We start from the raw sequence: 13055 nt of genomic DNA, 5'->3' as shown, positions 1-13055 counted from the left end.
CCCCACCTGCTCCATCTTCTCAGCTCTGATTTTCAGTATCAGCTTCATCTCAGGCAGAATTTCCCCAGTGGGTGACTCCCAGGGGCTCTAGGCTTACTTCCTGCCAACTTAGTAGCACCAGCAAAAGGTACTTCTTTTCCTGTAGCAAAATACTGAGGTATGGATCTCATTGGTTGTCCTTGAGTCACATGCCTATCCCTGAGCCAATCGTGACCAGGGTGATGTGATGCTCTTGTTGGCCAGACCGGGATCACCCACCCCTGGGGTAGCAGTGGTGGCATCAGTCCCTTCCAAGCCACATGGACCCTCACATCTATGGATATGTGACCTCTGCAGCCACAGGGGACCTGGTACTTAGAAGGACCCTGTGCTTGGCTTCATGCTCTGCTGTCACCTGTTTGAAATTCTTAATGATTTTTTGAAGTAGGGTTTCCACAGAGACTGTGACAAGGCATTTTCATTTTTCACTGGATCTGACAAATTTTGCAGCTGATCTTGCTGCTACACTGTCATGTGTGCCGGGAAATACTGAAAACACCGTTTTCTCAGACACAAGGAAGTGTAGGGCATCTTGGAAAAAAGCAGGTAGTCTGTGCTGGTTGAAACTTTAAGGAAAGAATGGAAACTTCATTCATTCACTTATTTATTTAAAATTTTATTAGGGGCACCTGGGTGGCTCAGTCAGTTAAGGGTCTACGACTCTTGATTTTGGCTCAGGCCATGATCTCAGGGTTGTGGGATAGAGCCCCACATCTGGCTCACCGCTTAGCGAGTAGTCTGCTTGGGATTTTTTCTCCTCTCCTTCTCCCTCTGCCCTTCCCCTCCCCCCAAATAAATAAATCTTAAAAAAAAAAAAGCAACAAACTTTATTAAGTGTGGGGGGATGGTCCTGCTACTTCCAGGGAACAGGAAGAGAAAAACAAATGATTGTCAAGACCATCAGGTAGCTCGTAGTCTGTTGCAAAGAGACACGCAAACACACAGCAGAGTAATGACTGGGATACAAATAAGCACCAAAAGCCACTGGGACACAGAGAAGGTACCACCACCCTGGCTGGAGGTGGGTACAGTGCAGTGTTGTCCCAAGGGGGGAGGTGTGTGATTGACCAATGGAAGCGAGTAGGGACAGAGCATGTTAAGCCTCTTGGTGGGGAGTTGGTAGGGGAAGGTATGGAGATGGTTCCATGGAGCAGAAGCCATCATGTCACATCTTCCAGATAGTGGCTGGTGGATGAGCCATCATGTGGAGTGCATGACACTCCCCGGCAGCACCATTGTCCCCCAAACCCCCAACCTAGCCACTGAATATCTTTCAGGCCTCAGTATTTATGCAATCCAGCCCCAGACCTAAGTGTGAAGATTTTTGCAATTATCTCCTCAGCAGGTAAAATAGTTCTTACATCTTGGGCAGACTATAGTAATTACTTGAATGACCCAATAAGGAGACAACACTGAAACAAATTGGAGACAACACTGAAACAATCTGAAACAATTGAAACCCTCCAACCCCTGGACTTTTCATTGATAGGAACCATCTTCACCCTGTTTTAACAAAAGAGTGATTTGGGTGCCTGGGTGGCTCAGTTGGCTAAGCAACTGCCTTCGGCTCAGGTCATGATCCTGGAGTTCCAGGATCAAGTCCCGCATCGGGCTCCCTGCTCAGCAGGGAGTCTGCTTCTCCCTCTAACCCTCCCTCCTCTCATGTGCTCTCTCTCTCTCATTCTCTCAAATAAATAAATAAAGTCTTTAAAAAAAAAATGATTTATCCCCATACATTTTTTTCTTTTATTGAGTTTGGGCACCAATCGACTCCTACTGGCAGTGTGACTTTTCGCTAGCACACTTTTGACCGTTTGTCCCTTTTGAGTATCATCATGGACTGAGGCTTTTCACAGACTCAACTGGTTCCAGTTGACTGTGATCACTGTTTTCTCAAAAATTACAATTCGCTCAAAATATAAAATGTAAACAGGGTCCCTGCCCTTAAGAAACTTACAATCATTTTTGGAAAAATGAGACCTAACATCCATGGAAAATACAGTGACCAGAACAAGGCAGCACACGATTTTAAGAGGCTGTTTTGTCACGGAGTTGGGCAAGACCCTTTCTCCCGAGCAATTCTTCAAATGCACTGATTTATACAGGAGCTAAGACATTTCCTCCAGGGAGGAAACTGGAGTTGGTCCACAGTTGGCTTCAGATACCTGCAAGCGTGTCGGCAGGGGAGGGCACGCCTGACTGTCCAAAGCTGGGGCGGAAGAAGCAGCCTAACGGGCATCCAGCTGCCAAGGAGGACGGCCAGTGAGGGCCAGGATCACTGGGACCCCTGTGAGTCTTCCTTAAAGCAACAGGTAAAGGCTTCTGAGATCCATGGCTGAGTATCAAATCCCCGGAACACTTAGTGACTTGAAACAACCACAGTCATTTTACTCTCACAGCTCGTGCTTCTGGGGGTGACTAGGATTAGCAAGGCGGTTCTTGGCTCAGGGCTTCTGCCCTCCGATTCTCATGCTTACAGTCAGATGGTGGCTGCAGCTGGAGTCCTCTTAAAAGCTTCTTTACTTTCACGCTGGCTGTTGGCTTCTCCCTCAGCTGGGGCTTCCTGCCAGAACATGCCTCTCTGTGTGGCCAGACTCCTCACAGTATAGGATCTGGGTTCCAGGAGGGAGGCGGGCCAGGGAGGCTGCCAGGTTCTGAAGGCTTTGGGGCCCGAAATTGGTGTGGCCTCTCTTACCGAGATTCTATTGGTCAGGCACTTTCAGAGACCAGATTCAAGGACAGGTGACTTAGGGTACCACCTCTGGTCAGGAGGTGTGTCCAAGAATTTGGGGGCCACGTTTAAAGACAGAAACACGATGTTTTTTGAGTGTGAAGTGCATTCTATGAATTCTCTCATTTAACTCTCACAACTCTTAAAGCGTTTATCAAACAAAGAACCAGGCAGAGGAAATTAAAATTCAGGGAAAGCTAGTGACTTGCTCAAGATCACACAGCACTCCAGTTCCAGTGCATCTGTGTGCTTAGCTACTTCTGTCTGTTGGGTTCCCAGCACCTGAGGAAAAGAATCTTCAAGGAGCTGAGACCTCTGAGGTGGGAATCCCAAACTGGGCACTGATATGGATCGGACTGCCCTGGGCCAGAGGGCATTCATACAGAGCCCACAGCACTTAGGCTATAATGCTCAAGACAGCCTGTTCACCAGAAAAGGATTTGAGATAGGAAAGGCATCGGGGTGGGCTAACTTGCCCACAGAGGCCTCTGTGAGCCTTCTCTTCAGCTGGACCTTGAAGGGCAGGAAGAATCTGAGTCGTGGAGAGGAATGGAAAAGAAATGCTAAGGTTTTCTTGTAGGTGTTCTCAGGTACTCAGGCTTGGCTCTTCATTTGCTCTAGGGGAAGCCCCTCTCCCGATGCAGTGCATCAAGATCTCATGTCAGAAAGAAGTCTTCCCTTCCTCGCATGTCTGCATTTTGGGGACATATACTTTGCCAAAAAGCCATTAAGTTCAACTAAAATAGCTTGGTCTGACTACACACAAAACTTACGCATGGGTTGTGTTAATATATGGTCCCCTCACAGAACACAAAGAACCTTCCTCAACAGGAAACCTCAGTGGCTTATTCTCTCCCTGTGAGGGCTGGCTGACAAGGGCAGGGAATAATTTGGCAGAAGAAAAAAAGTTGGAGTTACAACTTAATTCTGGCATGATCATGTGGTTGGAAGGTCAAAACGAAAACCTGCCACATTGCTGTTTGTTCAAAGTTCACTTGGAGAGATTGCATGAGACTCTTTGATCTCGTAGGTCAGGGCACCAAGGCTTCAGGGCTCTTGAATTTATTTTGTGGTGAGGCTGCTGGGTTTCTGACTGAAGACCTATAGTTAGAGTGTAATTTCCTGCCCTGCTCCCCACAGCATGGGCACGGTCTGCATCACCCAGCTTGTCTCGGGGGAGGGAGATCTGTGGCCACACTTTTCCCAAATCATCCCAACTAGGACCCAAAAAGAAGAGAGTTCGGAGGCCCATCAACTCTCCGAAGAAATTTTAGAAAACCTTGGCGTTTCCTTCCTTAAAGCCAGGGCATTTTGTCAGTTGGACTGAGCCAAGAGCTGTGCAAAGAGCCTGAGATCTCCCACTGATGGAGATGAAATGGATGTTTAACCTCATGAGTGGTGGGGCTTCAGTCTCTGACCAGCTGAGCATCCAAGGAACCTGGATTCCCCCTTGCACACAGTACACTTATACTCAGGGCAAGCCCAGCCTTCAAGGTTGAAGGAGATCTATCCATTTCCAGCAGGCTCCTTAAAAAAAAGAAAACATTTTTTTAAGTCAAAAAATATATGCTCATTGTAGAAAGAGCATAAAACGGCAAAAAAAGAGGCAATAAAGAGGCAATATTTTTAAAAAGCTGTCTGTGATCCTATTACCAGAGATGGTCCCGGATATTGTGGTATATTTCCAGACTTTTTTCTATGCATATATGCATGTATAAATGTTTATAGGTGCATGCCTGCCATGTTTTTGTTACTTGCTCTTTCTCATGTACATATCATGAAAGCTTGTCATGTCAATAAATACATTTCAATGATATTAAGTGTCTAAAGTTTCTTTGCAGAGTTGGATTTAATTAATCTCATTATTGGAAGTTAATGTTTACAAGATTTTTTTGCTATTATAATCAATACTATAGTGACAATTCTTAATTATTTCCTTTGCTTTTTTAAAGATTTTATTTTTTTATTTGATGGGGGAGGGGCAGAGGGAGAAGCAGCCTCCCCACTGAGCAGGAGGCCTGAAGGGACAGGGACCGGGGCTGGATCCCAGGACCCTGGGATCATGACCTGAGCTGAAGGCAGATGCTTAATCAACTGAGCCACCCAGGTGCCCCTAATTATTTTCTTTGGCTATGTTCCAAAGAATGTAGTTGCTAGGTCAAAGCTTTTGGACATTTTTAAGGATTTTGATATTACATCGGTCTGGATAGGCTAAATGTTGTAGCAGACACCCCCAAAGCTCATTGGCTTAACACAGTAAAGATTTATTTCTCTCTTACATTATAGTTCAATGTAGGTCATCTGGTTGCGGGGTGGAAGGAGCTCTACACAGTCCGCTGGAACTAGGATTTTGTTCATATGATAGCTTTCCATTTGCCAGAGACTTGGAGTTCTTCAACAGGATACTCTGATTGCAGCTGATAGGCAAAAGGAGAGGAGAAAATGAGAAGTGGGGGTAGGGGGGAGGGAGGGAAGGAGAGAGGGGAGGAGGGAGAGAGAGAGGGAGGGAGGGAAAGAGAGAATGGAGAATTACACGGGTGGTTTTAGGGCCAGGCTTAAAATCGACTCACATCACTTCTGCCCAGTTTCCAATTGTCCGGAACTTGGTCACATGACTGCTCCTAACTGCAACCGTGGGTGGGAAATGCAGTTTTCCTGTGTGCCCTGGAAGCAAACACAGAGTCTGGTGAATGCAAAGCATTGTCTCTGCCTCAAACATACATTACTAAGCTGCCAACCAACCAAATTTTTCCAGTTGATATTCCCACCAGCAGAGTATGAGAATTCTTATTTCCCTACACCCTCAGTAATTAAAAGGAAGACAATTTTCGTGCTCTGTTTTCTGTAGATCTGCATATGGCATTGTTGCTTCTCTGCACGACTAGACTCAATATCCGTTTCTCTCTTGGAAGATGTCTCCCTGAGCTCAGGACTGTATTCTCTGAAAAGCCAGGATCTGCATTCCTGACTGCTTTCAGGAGCAGCCCTCATCCCTATCTCCTAGGCTGACCTGAGTTTCTGGGCCTTTCTGGGCCTGTTCTTCCCTCTCCCCTTTCCTTCCCTGCTGTGGAGGAAGATGTAACGTGCAGGAGCCTGCAACATGGACGACCTTTACAGGGACTCTGCCCCAAGCCTCTGGCCCCACACATCCCTGAATGCATGACTCATTCAGAGGCATGGGGGAAAAGATTAGCGCTCAGCATTTTCTGGGCCATCTCAGGTGGGTTCCAGCTTACAATACATTTTCACAGAAAAATAGTTCAGAGAATGGAATTGAGAAGCCAAACTAGCAGCCCATACTGACTTGGCACATTGACCTTGACCAAACCATCTAGTGCCTTGTCCTTAGCACTCAATGTTCCATCAAAATAATCCTTCCTGATGAAATCAGGATGAGTAAACTGCTTAGCAATCATAAAGGGAAGGCAACAGAATTGTGCAAAACGTATTCTTGAAGGTTTTCACGTGAACCCAGGTTCACTGAACATCCACTCACGTCTGAGCTGTGGTTTCTTCCTTGTTTTGAAATTTAGTTTCTAGAAGATAATGCTTTCAAACAGCTTCTTGTTCATATCTTCCTCAGGGGCTAACAGCTATTGCCTGATGATTGTCTGGCAGGCCAGGCCCCTTGGCAAAGCAAGGTTTCCAGTGAGGTCTTTGTAAAAAGTCTTCCCAAAGTGCCCTTGTTCAGTCCCTCCAAGGAGCTGAGGAGCTGGGCATCAGCAGAGCAGTGAAATGCAAACCAAGTAAGTCACAGGTTTTTCGAGCATGCCAACCTTCTGGTCCTAGGCAGGAAGTATTCCAAAAAACCTCGGAAAGTTCCTATGTTTTCCTAAGAATGAACCGATATCTTGTCTTTCCAAGTTGTATCCTCTGATCCCTCCCTGAGAGACAGCCATGGTCTCTGAGAGGGGATAGTAGCTGGGCCTCCTGGCTGAGTGAATCTGTAAGCTTGGTTTATGACCTAGAAATGGAAACAGGAAGTGGCTTACACATAAATATAAAGAGCACAGGCAAGGAAGGGCTGGAGAATTCTCCTTGGATGATGAGGTGTACAATAGGCAGAGGTGAAAATTGGCATCTTTTCTTTCTTTTTTTTTTTTTCCAGTGATGCCCTCTGGCAGGGCTGGGCCATCTGGGGGTGGGGTGTCTTCCTGGGGGTGGCAGAAGGGGGACCACTGTTGATCACTAGCTTCTCTCCAGAGTGAGCCCATCTGTGTGACGCCATGGCCCCTTTTCACCTCATCTTTGCAAGTGAATTTGGGTCCTTGAAATGAGTTTTGCCAGGCTTTATAAATGTAAACTCTCAAGAGGTGCTTCCAACAAGAAAAACCAACTTCTAGCAGCTTTTAATAGTTCCCAGAAGGTTCCCTGAGCCCATGGGGGAAGCACTTCCTTGCAATTATGCCGAGATACAAAAATTCACTGTCATTCCTAGATACCTGGCGGGGAGGCTGCTGGAGGGGGTGGCTGTCCTCACTGTGCAGGGCCCTGGGGCATTGCAGCTGCACGTGGGATGGGCAAGGAGGGGAGAGAAGTTTGGAGGGCTGACCTCCCTATAGAGGGGGGGCATCACCTAGAGCTTCCCCACACTCCCCTTTCTGCCTCTCCCAGGACTAGAGAGCAGCTAGCGGCTGGGCTTGGAGGCTGAGGCCTGGCGCGCTGACTTTGACCAAATCATCCAGTGCTTTGGCCTTAGTACTCAGTGTTCCACCGGAATAATCCTTCCCTAATGAAATCAGGGTGACTAAACTCCTCTTAGAGGTTCCTAATTCTCTTAGAGGTCATGGTTCCACCACAGCAACCCAGATGTTCCTCTCAGAACCTCAGAACTACTTTTCCCAGGCTCCACCCCATCCCCTCCCATCCCTGCCCCCCACTCACAGTGGTGAGAAGAGAAGGCTCTTTTGTGTTTTTATGCTGTTCCCATAATTCCCCAGCAATGAGCTGAGCCCACATATGTCAGTGGATGAATCCTGAAGACCTGAGGCAGGGCAGGGCCTGGGCACTGAGGAGGGTCCCCCCCAGGGATCAATCCACCATCAACATATGGCCCCTGAGGGCCCTCTCTAGTTTCTCTGAGGGCAGTCCTGAGGCCACCAGCAGCAGAACAATGGATGGGAGTGGAGCTCTTAAAAGACTGATTCTGGGGGGCACCTGGGTGGTTCGGTCAATTAAGGATCCGACTCTTGATTTCAGCTCAGGTCTTGATCTCAGTGTCCTGGGAAAGAGCAGAAAAACCCTCATTTGTCGTATCTGCCAATTCCCACAGTGTAAACACTCCCACCATGGCCGATTTCAAGTTACCAATGGTTTAACCACAGGCTCACAACATTTTTGATCTTGCAAACCAGGAGGGGACGACTCCCGCACCCCATCATCAGTCCTACCCCAGAAAATCCCCGAATCACACCAAGGTGAATATGACTTTCAGCTTCTCAGTCGGAAGAAGTGGTTGAAGTATGACCGGATTGTTAAGACTAATATCGCAGGGCTTGGATGTGGAAGGACAGAATGCAGGGGGTGATGTTTTGTTTGGCAAATTGGAGATGAGTCTTCGTTTCTCAGTCTTGGTCTCATCTCTCCCTGGGCTGGGGAATTGGAGGGAGCCCACAGAGCTTCTCACCGGCCTCACCCGAGGCCTCTCGGGGCGCTCTCCCAGGGCTCCCACAGATGTGCTCTCTCTTTTAAAACCCCATGATCCTAAGCCAGAACACAGAATTCTCCTTCTTTAATTGGATAAGTTTAAAATGGAGCGTTTGGGAGCCATTCCGGATTCTGTGTTCTGCCTTTTGGTTTGGGTGGTGCTGAAATGAACTCCTTTAAAAGCTGGCTTCAGGAAGATTCTGTATCCAAGACCTAAAAGCCTGGACTGATCTTTTCTGCATTTTTAGGGAGTCTTGAGAATGACCAGGAGGTGGGGCAGGTAGTTCCCATAAAGCTGATCGTGACTGAATTTGCCTGTAGCCTGTGACGCCAGAGATAACACAGCCCTTCCTTCCCCTTTAGGGCTTAGGGATGCCATTGGACTGAGCGTAGGACGGTGACCTACTTCTCTTCCCAAAACATGGGGCGGCCAGTTGCATTTTCTGATCTAAAACTCACCCACACTGCTCTAGTCTCTGTTCCCCTGCCCTCCTGGGCGTGCTTCTGGCTGGAGCTGGTTTTGTAAAGTGGGGTTTATCACGGGAATCCTCCTCAAAGAGGTGGGTCGGACACCCCCAACCCACATTCCTCCCAGGCATCAGTGTGGGCACTCGGGCCACCCAAATCCTGGCAGGTGTATAGCACAGGAGAATCCGGGTAGGCCCTGTCTCAGCCAGGCTGAGTCAGTTAAAGAGAAGGCTCATTGGAAATGGCCTTGAATCTGGGGCTTCTCTAGTATTCTAATCACTCAAAGTCAGGCAGCTAATGAATATTTACTGAAGGTCTATGAAGGGGTTCAGAACATGCCACGCCCAAATATACCACTTTTAGTGATTATTTTGAGCTGAAGTCACTTGACAAACAGCAGATCCAGGAAGGGTTCGCTTTTTTACCTAAAAGCAGATCATAAAATTTCTCCTGAGAAGGGTGCCCTCCACCTGTCTCTCACCAGAGACTGGAAGAAGATGCCCAAAAGGTCCTGTGCAAACAAACCTAAGAGGACACTTATCTTTAACTATTTCCCCCCACACATTTCCTAGTCATTGGCCCACAATTTACCGCCCCTAGCCCAAGCCCCTGTATCTTCTCCCCACAGTGAATTTGGGCTTAACAGCACTTTCAGGCCCTCATTTTCCTTCTAAAACCTCCTGCGTACATGTAAAAATATGAAAGAAAATGCTTTTCTCCTGTTAATCTGTCTTACTATGTCAGTTTAATTCTTAGGTCCAGCGACAGAACCTAAAAGGGCAGAGGCAAGTTTTTCCTCTCCTACCTCCACTATGGAGATAATGGTGAGCCAGGCAGAGTAAGAGGCTTACCGTCCAGTTTACAAGGAAAGCAGGCCTTACACAAATAACTTGAGATAATTCAATGATGATGTGGGTGCCAAGAGCTTTGAAGGAGAAGCATGAGGTGCAATGAGAGCGTAAGACAGGGGAGGCTATTCAGGCTCAGGGACCCAGAAGGTTCCTGGGGGAATGGAGGCTGAAGCTGAGGCCCGAGGGATGGTTCACATCCAGTGGGATATGAGATCCTCCAGGACAAAGAATTTATGCTTCAGAAACATTCTCTTTTCGAGGATGAACTTGGGAATTTAGATAGTAACTGTGTCCCCTTCATATATAGTGTCGTGGTGGAGACCACTGTTTGCCCCTCAACATTCTTTCTTCTTTTCCTAATAACCAATCCCCAGGTTTTGCTGGGTACATAGCTACCCAGAGAAAAGATTACATGGCCACCTGGCCAATGAGATGTAGGCAGAAGCAATGTATGGGGTCTCTAAGAAGCCTTTTTTCTGCTACCTGGTATCTGGGTGTGATGGCTGGTGGCCGAGCAACCATCAGGAACCATGAGGAGACATGCTAAGGTTGGGGGAACAGTGTATTAAGTGGAGCCTTGTTCCCTGAAGACCATAAGACAGCCATACCAGCCCTGGCTTGCCTATCTCCAGGTTTCTTTGACGTAAGGGAGAAATAAAGGTCAATTTTTATAAAGCCTCTATTATTTTCAGATTTTCTATTACACAAACCAAATACAATCCCAACGGCAACGCACAACTTCTTTTCAGCCTAATGAAGAGAACATTTATCTGCACAACCCACAAATTACCTAGTTTATAGAAAAGCCTGTGATAATAACAAATCTCTTTTCCTGGCCCCCTTCATCCCCTCCCTGGTCCCCTTGCCCTCCCCTTGCCCCTCTGCCCCCTCTCTCTCCTAACTCCCACACCAGAGCTAGGCCCGACCTCAGTGTCTCCAGCTCCATGAATGACAAGCTCACAGCCCAAAGGTTCTTGAGCTCTAGCTACCTTCCCTTAGTGGCTGCCTGACAGGAGTCCTGTTGCAGGGAGTCACACAAAATCCAGGGAGGCGGCCAGCCTTCCAGGCTCCCTCCCATCCTTCTCAAAGAGGTTTAAAGAGTTAGGATAAGTGGGCAAAGGTGAGAACGTGCACCAATTTGGAAAAACCACAGAAATTATTAGAGGCGCTTGAGTGGAACTTCCCTACCCTGAGCTTTTCAAGCAGTGGGGGCTTTAATCGGGCTGTTTCCCCAGCCTCTGGCTAACCGAGTCCAAGAAGTCAAGACTCAAAGGGAGAAGGTCATTGTGACTGGTTATAAAACTCAAGGCTGGTGGGGTGAGCGCAGACCTCGCATGCTGGGTCAGATGAGGTGAGACCTGGTGTAAGTTAAATGGTGATCCCGACACACACACACACACACGTTGAAGTCCTAAACCCCATTCTCTCAGAATGTGGCCTTATTTGGAGATAGGGTCTTTACAGAGGGAATCAAGTAAAAAAGAAGTCATTAAGGTAAGTCCTAAACGGGGAAATTTGGAGACAGACAGGCACACAGGGAGAACACCAAGTGAACGTGAAAGCAGAGACAGGGTGATGTTTCTACAAGCCAAGGATGCCAAAGATCACCAGCAAAGCACAGAAGCTAGGGGAGGGGCAAGGGGGAGATTATCCCTCCCAGCCCTCAGCAGGAACCAACCCTGCCGACAACCCCTTTATCTGACTTGTAGCTTCCAGAACCATAAGATAAAAAAATTGCTGTTGTTTAAGCCACCCAGTCTGTGGTACTTTGTTAGGACAGCCGAAGAAAATGAATACAAGGTCCCTTAAGTGCCAGCCAACAGAAGAGTTTGGGGGACAGCCACTGGTCTCAGATGATCTCCCTGCTGCCTCATATCAGGATACGAAGACCTTGAGAACAGCTGAAGTCTCTCTAGGTCATTGCACTTAATAGAGAAACTCAGGCGGGCCTCTCTCCCCCTGCAGACAGCCAGTGGCATACTGAGCGGGGCCAAATCCTTGAGGAGAAGGGCCTTTTCTGCTCACCTGCTGGGAATTGTGAGAAACAAGGACCCTTCCCAGGAAGGAAGCGCTCATGTTTCCTGGAGAGGGCCAGCTGTGGGTCTCTCTCTCATTTATCGTCTACCCATCTCTATCATCTGGTTTTTTTTTTTTCCTTTTCTTGGCAGAAAATCAATGTCTAGGGGCACCTGGGTGACTCAGTTGTTGGGCGTTTGCCTTCGGCTCAGGTCATGATCCCAGGGTCCTGGGATTGAGCCCTGCATCGGGCTCCCCGCTCCACGGGAAGCCTGCTTCTCCCTCTGCCCCTGCTTGTGTGCTCTCTCTCTCTCTCTCTCAAATGAATAAATAAAATCTTAGAAAAAAAAGAAGAAAATCAATGTCTAGATGGGGGGGAAAGTAGGGCACTGTCTTGTCAGACCCTAAAGAAAGGCTTTCTGTGTTGAACAATTCTTGTGTGTGCACAAACACACCCATGAAAAAGCTGTATGTGGACTCTCCTGCCCCTGTTCCCCCAACTTTGCCTTCCCCTTGGGAGCTTGGAAGACAGAAAGGACAAGGGACAAGGGACAAAAGCTATCCGAAGGCGCTGCGGAAGAAGGCCAGGGGCCCAAGTGGCCAGCAGCTGGCCCCCCCATCCACTCTGTGCACCTCACTGAGCTGATCTGAGCACATGGGGCATTTTGTTAAGCAGAGTGAGGACTTGCTGCTAGTAAGCGTCTGTCATGTCTTGTTCAGCCAATAGTTCTTCACTTTTATTATTTTCCTCTCACCATAACCAGATGTTAACCCCATTTTTAAGAGGCTGAATCTAAGACCCAGCAATTTACCCAGAGGGATGGTGCTGAATGAGAGGCCTGGAGACAGCCTGCAGCAGTTCTGAAATGTCCACGCTGTGCCCACTGTCCACAGCATGTCAACTATGAAGGTTCCAGAAATTTGTGCTCAGGTGGCATAGAGACAGCTTCCTGGACGAGGAAGTGTATATTTCCTTTCTCATTTGTTCAGCAGTGATGCTTTGGGTTGATTTTCCAGAGTTGGCTACAAAGAAGAAGACGATAATGATGATGAGGCAAAGGTATGTGGACATGGATGGCAAGCCGTTCTAGAACGTGTATGGAAGCCTACACTGCATTACGGCAGGCTCCTGGAAGACACACACGTGTGCCTCGCTTTGGGGCCCTGAAGTCTAAAAGGGCGGGTCGAACTAAACTCATGTGAAACATCAAGTTAATTGATGTTTCTCTAAACTCAAGATGGTTTTAATTAGGATTTGCTATTAATAAAAACAGAGGCCCCTCAAATTGCCTCAAGAAAAGAGG

At 47.7% G+C, this 13055-nt stretch overlaps 1 long non-coding RNA gene across 1 annotated transcript; it reads right to left on the bottom strand.

Moving 5' to 3' along the window:
* Positions 1-4160: 4160 nt before the first annotated feature.
* LOC141373241 (uncharacterized) lies at positions 4161-6689 on the bottom strand. Its single transcript, XR_012378983.1, has 4 exons — positions 6267-6689; positions 5341-5434; positions 5050-5187; positions 4161-4297 (listed from the first exon to the last, which is right to left on the bottom strand). It is a non-coding gene; the product is annotated as an uncharacterized lncRNA (long non-coding RNA).
* Positions 6690-13055: the final 6366 nt, after the last annotated feature.

This window comes from Callorhinus ursinus, unplaced genomic scaffold (genome assembly GCF_003265705.2).
Source record: "Callorhinus ursinus isolate GAN/ISIS: 27379988/994484 unplaced genomic scaffold, GSC_fseal_2.0 scaffold8, whole genome shotgun sequence".
NCBI lineage: Eukaryota > Metazoa > Chordata > Mammalia > Carnivora > Otariidae > Callorhinus > Callorhinus ursinus.
Note: the sequence above shows the minus strand (reverse complement) of the source record. Positions and strands in the feature narration are given on the sequence as shown.